General features: G+C 44.0%; 1 protein-coding gene across 3 annotated transcripts in view; it reads right to left on the bottom strand.

Annotated features, from left to right (window-relative positions):
* LOC129855531 (KN motif and ankyrin repeat domain-containing protein 4-like) overlaps positions 1-7,098 on the bottom strand; it is a 101,038-nt gene that overhangs the window by 38,843 nt on the left and 55,097 nt on the right. The window contains exon 1 of one of the 3 annotated variants that reach the window (XM_055923298.1): positions 2,164-2,426. The exons of the other annotated variants lie outside the window; for them this stretch is intronic. The gene's annotated coding sequence lies outside the window, so the exon portion shown is untranslated. Of the gene's footprint in view, positions 1-2,163; positions 2,427-7,098 lie in introns of those variants that run through there. 3 annotated transcript variants of the gene reach the window in all.

The raw sequence follows: 7,098 nt of genomic DNA, 5'->3' as shown, positions 1-7,098 counted from the left end.
TCCCAAACCTTAACTCTTACCTTAACCATTCGGTGTTAATGCCTGAACTTAACCTTAAACACCTTGAAATGTGACGTTTGAGAAACATGGATGAGCGTCTAATTCTGACGTGAGACTGTGAGAGCTTGTTCTACTGTGCACGCACGCACGCACACGGTCCGTTTCCGTTGGGGGAGAACATGGGGTTGCAATTTATCAGTGGATTGTTCTGGAAAGTGGGTCACACAGACATAGACGCAGCAAGCAGAACCATAAAAGCGCGCTGGGAGTCTACGCTGTGAGATGTTCGTCTGCACAGAGATGTCAGCGTTGTGCCCGTATCTGTTGATGCATGTAATGCAGTAAGACATCACGTCTGCTTTCAAACTTGCTCTATCTTGGCCAGGTCGCAATTCTACATGCGAACTTGTTCTCAACTTGCCTACCTGGTTAAATAAAGGTGAAGTAAAATAACATGCACATATGTAGCATATATTGTAGCCGTGTACGGACACAGTATAGGGTTATGCTATCTTTAGACTTTCACCCACTGGCAAACACAGAGTATTCATTATCTACAGACTGTATGTACATGTACAAGGACTGTATGGACTCTGTAGATACGCGTTCCTTACTGACTGTACCTAAACCTCACGCTGCGGTATATAGCCTACAATACCGCATCATTGAACCCTACTCTGTGTAGCCCACAGTACCTACAGAAGCCTTCAGAAAAATACATTGAAACCAAGAAAACATTGGAGTATATTTGCGTATAAAAAAAACCTACGTATGACAATAAGCACTTAGGAAAAACCGCCTTGTAAAAATGTTGAAGTAACATGTGGCTGTGAGGGATGCTGCCACGTATGGAAAAAGGTTTTAACTGGCAGACTCACAGCTCATTGACACACACATAGTAGAGTTCACTACAGCGAAGCAGCAGAAGCCCAATGCACACCGCACTACACCTGCGTTCAAATACTATACAATCATGTCAAATACTTTCGCTGTGCTTTATTGAGTTTGCCTGTACGCAACGGAACCAATAACAAATGCCCAACAATGCAAACCCACCCACCTGGCACTCCAGGCAGGCTAAAGCAAACGCTCCAAGTATTTGAAGTCGAAGTCTCCACAGCTCTTAGTCTAACACTGGCGTGTGTGCTTCACTGGTCCAGCATGCCCAACGTATTGTAAACCATTCACTCCTGTGAGCTGAAAAACCTCTCATCACCATATATAGGCAACCCAGTGCATGATTTGATCAGTTTCAGCTCGTGCGTATGGAATGCTTGTTGTCTCTTTTTCCATTCTCATGTTTTTTTTTCTTCTTTACCCCCGTTCCTATCAGATACATGTGTAGTAAATGCACACACACACACACTCTCTTTCTCTCACTCTCTCTCTCTGTCTCACACACACACACACACACACACACACACACACACACACACACACACACACACACACACACACACACACACACACACACACACACAATCTCTCTGTCTCTCTCTCACACACACACACAATCTCTCTGTCTCTCTCTCACACACACACACAGACACACACACACACACACAGACACACACACACACACACACACACACACACACACACACACACACACACACACACACACACACACACACACACACACACACACACACACACACACACACACACACACACACACACTCTCTTTCTCTATCTCTCTGTCTCACACACACACACACACACACACACACACACACCAGATATTGCTTGCAGATTCTCCTGGGGAGAATGTTTGGGTCTCCACAGTGAAGTAATAACAGTCTCTTGTGGTACTCGCTACACCGACTATCAGTAGGTCCAGAAAAAGTGAAATCTAAGCCGGTCTAAATACCTCACATTTATTGATAATTCACTTCAAATATGTGCTTTTTTTGTTGCTGTTTTTTTGTGCCAAGCAAAATTATCGAACACCATTGGCGGTTAATTTGGCTTATTTTAACCTTAAAAGAGGCTTAATACAAGTCATTTATCTTATTTCAAAATATTGTTCGAGATATTTTACCTTAAATATGAGGATTAAGGTCAAATATGGTGAAATCAGATAAATAATGTGCTTTTTGCAGTGCATATACAGGCTTCATGTAACCATAGGATAAATGAACGAGAGTAACAGCGTACACTCACCTGACACAACACTAGCATCATCTCAGTCGTATGTCCACATGCAAAATATTGCTGCATTGTTCTAGGCGGACCGAGTGAAGAGCCAGGGCGCCATTTAGACAGAGGAGACTTCAAAGACTGGTAGAGTATGATTGAAAATGTCCAGGACAAAAGAAAAGCAACACTATTTATATTAACTGCTGTGGTACTGTCAAACACAGTACATGTCGTGGGACGACAAACTGTGTGTGTGTGTGTGTGTGTGTGTGTGTGCTCACATGTGTGTGTGTGAGCGTACGTGCTTGAGTGTTTATAAAGAGGGTTGAAATAAAAGCACCGGCGGCTATAGTGAGGTAGGAAAGAGCAGAGTGGTGGGTGGAGCTGTGATTGGGCCGAGTCGGGCCCTGCGTGGACAGACATCCTGAGGAAGAGCAGAGTGTGAGGAGCTGATAAGGCCAGCGGAGGGAAAGGACTGTTTACGTTGTAACGGACGCCTTTGAGTCGCACTGCTCCTGAGACACACAGGCTAATGGAAACACTGAACTAAAGAGAGAGAGAAAAGGAGAGGGGGGAGATGGGGAAAGAGAGAGAGAGTGGAAGGGGGACAGATAGAGAGAGAGATACCCTTGTTGACCCATGACTGACAGGCATTAGAACATGACACAAACACAAACTAGCCTTCTGTGACATGCCAAATGGTTATCTTGTCTGTCTACTCCCTCCAGTACTGTCTGTCTACCCCCTCCAGTACTACTGTCTGTCTATATACCCCCTCTAGTACTGTCTGTCTACCCCCTCCAGTAGTACTGTCTGTCTACCCCCTCCAGTACTGTCTGTCTACTCCCTCTAGTACTACTGTTGTCTATCTACCCCCTCCAGCACTACTGTTGTCTATCTACCCCCTCCAGTACTGTCTGTCTACACCCTCCAGTACTACTGTCTGTCTACCCCCTCCAGTACTACTGTCTGTCTACCCCCTCCAGTACTGTCTGTCTACACCCTCCAGTACTGTCTGTCTACACCAGGGGTGTCAAACATACGGCCCGCGGGCCGGAACCGGCCCCCAAGGAGGTTCGATCAGGCCCGCAGGATAATTTGAAAGTGGAAAAAATGCATAAAAGACATGGAATTAATATTTTTAATTCGCTGCAATTCATGGATTATCCGCTAAGGGGCGCACTCTTTCCATCAGAGTAGAAGACAAGCCGCATCACTGAGACAGACTGAAAACAGCAGACGGTATCAATGCGCCATCTGCTGCTTGTTACGACGTTGTTAATACCTTGGTCTCTACCTCTCCGCTACACCCTCATTAGCCAAAATGTCGTTATCCAAACGGAGAAAAGTAGATAAGGAGTGTAGAATTTTCAAAGAAAAATGGACCACGTCCTATTTATTTACAGAGATGCACGGAAAACCTTCGTGCTTGGTGTGTTTGCAACAAGTTTCGGTATTGAAGGAATATAATATTCGACGCCACTACGAGACTCATCACAGCGAAAAATATGACGGCTTGCAAGGACAACTGAGAAGAGATAAGATTAACGAATTGCTGGCGGGTCTGAGGAAACAGCAGTCAACTTTCATCCAGAGCCGAGAAGTCAGTGAAGCAGCTGTAAAAGCCAGCTACCTAATTGCTAGCGAAATAGCATTAGCATCGAAGCCGTATTCCGACGGTGACTTTGTTAAACGATGCATGATGAAGGCGGCTGAACTTGTATGTCCCGAGAAGCGACAAGCTTTTGCCAATATTAGCCTGACGAGGAATACTATAGCAGAGAGGATTTCGGAACTATCGGCAGATTTAGACAGTCAATTGAAACAGAGAGTCAAGTCATTTATTGCATTTTCCGTAGCAATTGACGAGAGCACTGACATCACAGACGTGGCCCAACTGGCCATATTTATTCGAGGAGTTGATGAGACATTGACTGTTACTGAAGAGTTTCTTGAGTTGGTGCCAATGATGGACACCACAACAGCCGAGGACATTTTCGGCTCTGTCGTTGCTGCATTGGACAGAGTTGGAGTGGACTGGTCCCGCGCTGTCAGCCTGGCTACAGACGGCGCGCCATCCATGGTCGGAAAGAAAGCAGGTGTCGCGACAAAGTTCAAAGACAAAGTACAAGCCCTTAATGGAGGAGATCGTTTCTGGACATTTCACTGTATTTTGCACCAGGAGGCATTGTGTTGCAAGTCGCTGAAAATGGAGTTCGCACTGTAAATTTCATCCGGTCCAGAGGTCTGAACCATCGTCAGTTTGACAAACTTCTCAGCGACAGCAACATTACCCACAGCCTGCCATACCACACTGAAGTGAGATGGTTAAGCCGAGGCGCTGTGCTGAGGCATTTCTTTGATCTACGAGAGGAAATCGGACAGTTCATGGAGAAAAAAGGAAAACCGGTGTTGGAATTACAATCTCAGGAATGGCTACGGGACTTTGCATTCTTGGTTGATATTACTGAACACTTGAACAATCTGAACAAAATGTTGCAAGGCCGCAAAAAAGTTGTCACACAGTTTTCTGACAACATACATGCATTTAAGTTAAAGCTGACTTTGTGGGAGATGCAACTGGCAAATGGCAACCCTGCTCATTTCCCCTGTCTGAGAGATGTGTGTGTGACCAGACCTGATGCGGACATGAAACGGTACAAAGACAAAATTGCAGGACTACTGCGGGAGTTTGAGAAACGTTTTCAGGTATTTGGTGAACTTGAGACAGAATTTTCAGTTTTTCGCTCACCTTTCACAGTTAAAGCTTCTGATCTGCCGGTCGAAATTCAGCTAGAGATAATTGATTTGCAGTGTGATGCAGATTTGAAGGGCAAATTTGCCTCTGTAGGTCTGGACAGATTTTATCAGTATCTACTACCAGGGTACCCCAAATTAACAGCCCTGGCTGCTAAAATTTTGTGCATGTTTGGGACAACCTACCTTTGTGAACAAATTTTCTCAGTGATGAATATCAATAAAACAAAAATGCGTTCAAGGCTCACAAACAAGCACTTAAATGACATTCTGAAAGTGACAGCTAGTCAGGACATGACACCTGGTGTTGATGCACTTGTACAGGCCAAAAGATGCCAAGTTTCAGGAACAAATACAAGTCCAGACTAGACTAACACCTTTAAAATGCTGCCTTAGATACTGTTTGCATTGAAAGAATACAGCTCTGTGAAGATGAATCCTTACTGTGGTGATTTAAAAAATGTGCACTTTAATGTTAGTCAGCAGCTTCAAAACAAAAGTTGTGTGATGGAATTCTACTGTTCATACAACTCCATAAATTTTCAGTATGTATTGTATGTGTATGTATGTTTCATGTATGAAGTTTACAGATTTACAGGACAGGCGAACACTTTCTTCATTACACATTTAAAATCACTCTCCTTAGTTTGTAAGGTGTACGCAGGGATTACATTTAGATTTTATATGCGTATGTGTAAGTGGTTTAAAAATTCCTTTCTTTAAAAGTCTCATTTAATCTTAAAGTGCATTACTATATTTTTCAGTACCAATTAGTTTTGTGCCTTTGTACAATCAGTGGGATCAGTTGCAATGCATATTTGTGAATGATAAAAGTAAATTGCACATTTGTCTAAGGAAATATGAGGTGTTTCATGAAATGTTTTGTAAAAGGATAGTTCATTAAATTTCAATATTTTCCTAATGTTCTTGTGCTTCTTTACACCAAAACAAAGGAAAGACATGATATTTTGGTTATTTATAGCAGAGTATGGTATAATTTTAATGGTCCGGCCCACTTGACATCTCCCTAGGCCGTATGTGGCCCACGATGCGAAATGAGTTTGACACCCCTGGTGTAGACAGACAGTAGTACTGGAGGGGGTAGACAGACAGTAGTACTTGAGGGGGTATACAGACAGTACTGGAGGGTGTAGACCAGGGGTGTCAAACTCATTTCGCATCGTGGGCCACATACGGCCTAGGGAGATGTCAAGTGGGCCGGACCATTAAAATTATACCATACTCTGCTATAAATAACCAAAATATCATGTCTTTCCTTTGTTTTGGTGTGTCATCTCCCACAAAGTCAGCTTCAACTTAAATGCATGTATGTTGTCAGAAAACTGTGTGACAACTTTTTTGCGGCCTTGCAACATTTTGTTCAGATTGTTCAAGTGTTCAGTAATATCAACCAAGAATGCAAGGTCCCGTAGCCATTCCTGAGATTGTAATTCCAACACCGGTTTTCCTTTTTTCTCCATGAACTGTCCGATTTCCTCTCGTAGATCAAAGAAATGCCTCAGCACAGCGCCTCGGCTTAACCATCTCACTTCAGTGTGGTATGGCAGGCTGTGGGTAATGTTGCTGTCGCTGAGAAGTTTGTCAAACTGACGATGGTTCAGACCTCTGGACCGGATGAAATTTACAGTGCGAACAACCACCTCCATGACGTGGTCCATTTTCAGCGACTTGCAACACAATGCCTCCTGGTGCAAAATACAGTGAAATGTCCAGAAACGATCTCCTCCATTAAGGGCTTGTACTTTGTCTTTGAACTTTGTCGCGACACCTGCTTTCTTTCCGACCATGGATGGCGCGCCGTCTGTAGCCAGGCTGACAGCGCGGGACCAGTCCACTCCAACTCTGTCCAATGCAGCAACGACAGAGCCGAAAATGTCCTCGGCTGTTGTGGTGTCCATCATTGGCACCAACTCAAGAAACTCTTCAGTAACAGTCAATGTCTCATCAACTCCTCGAATAAATATGGCCAGTTGGGCCACGTCTGTGATGTCAGTGCTCTCGTCAATTGCCACGGAAAATGCAATAAATGACTTGACTCTCTGTTTCAATTGACTGTCTAAATCTGCCGATAGTTCCGAAATCCTCTCTGCTATAGTATTCCTCGTCAGGCTAATATTGGCAAAAGCTTGTCGCTTCTCGGGACATACAAGTTCAGCCGCCTTCATCATGCATCGTTTAACA

Source organism: Salvelinus fontinalis, chromosome 5 (genome assembly GCF_029448725.1).
Source record: "Salvelinus fontinalis isolate EN_2023a chromosome 5, ASM2944872v1, whole genome shotgun sequence".
Taxonomy (NCBI): domain Eukaryota; kingdom Metazoa; phylum Chordata; class Actinopteri; order Salmoniformes; family Salmonidae; genus Salvelinus; species Salvelinus fontinalis.
Note: the sequence above shows the minus strand (reverse complement) of the source record. Positions and strands in the feature narration are given on the sequence as shown.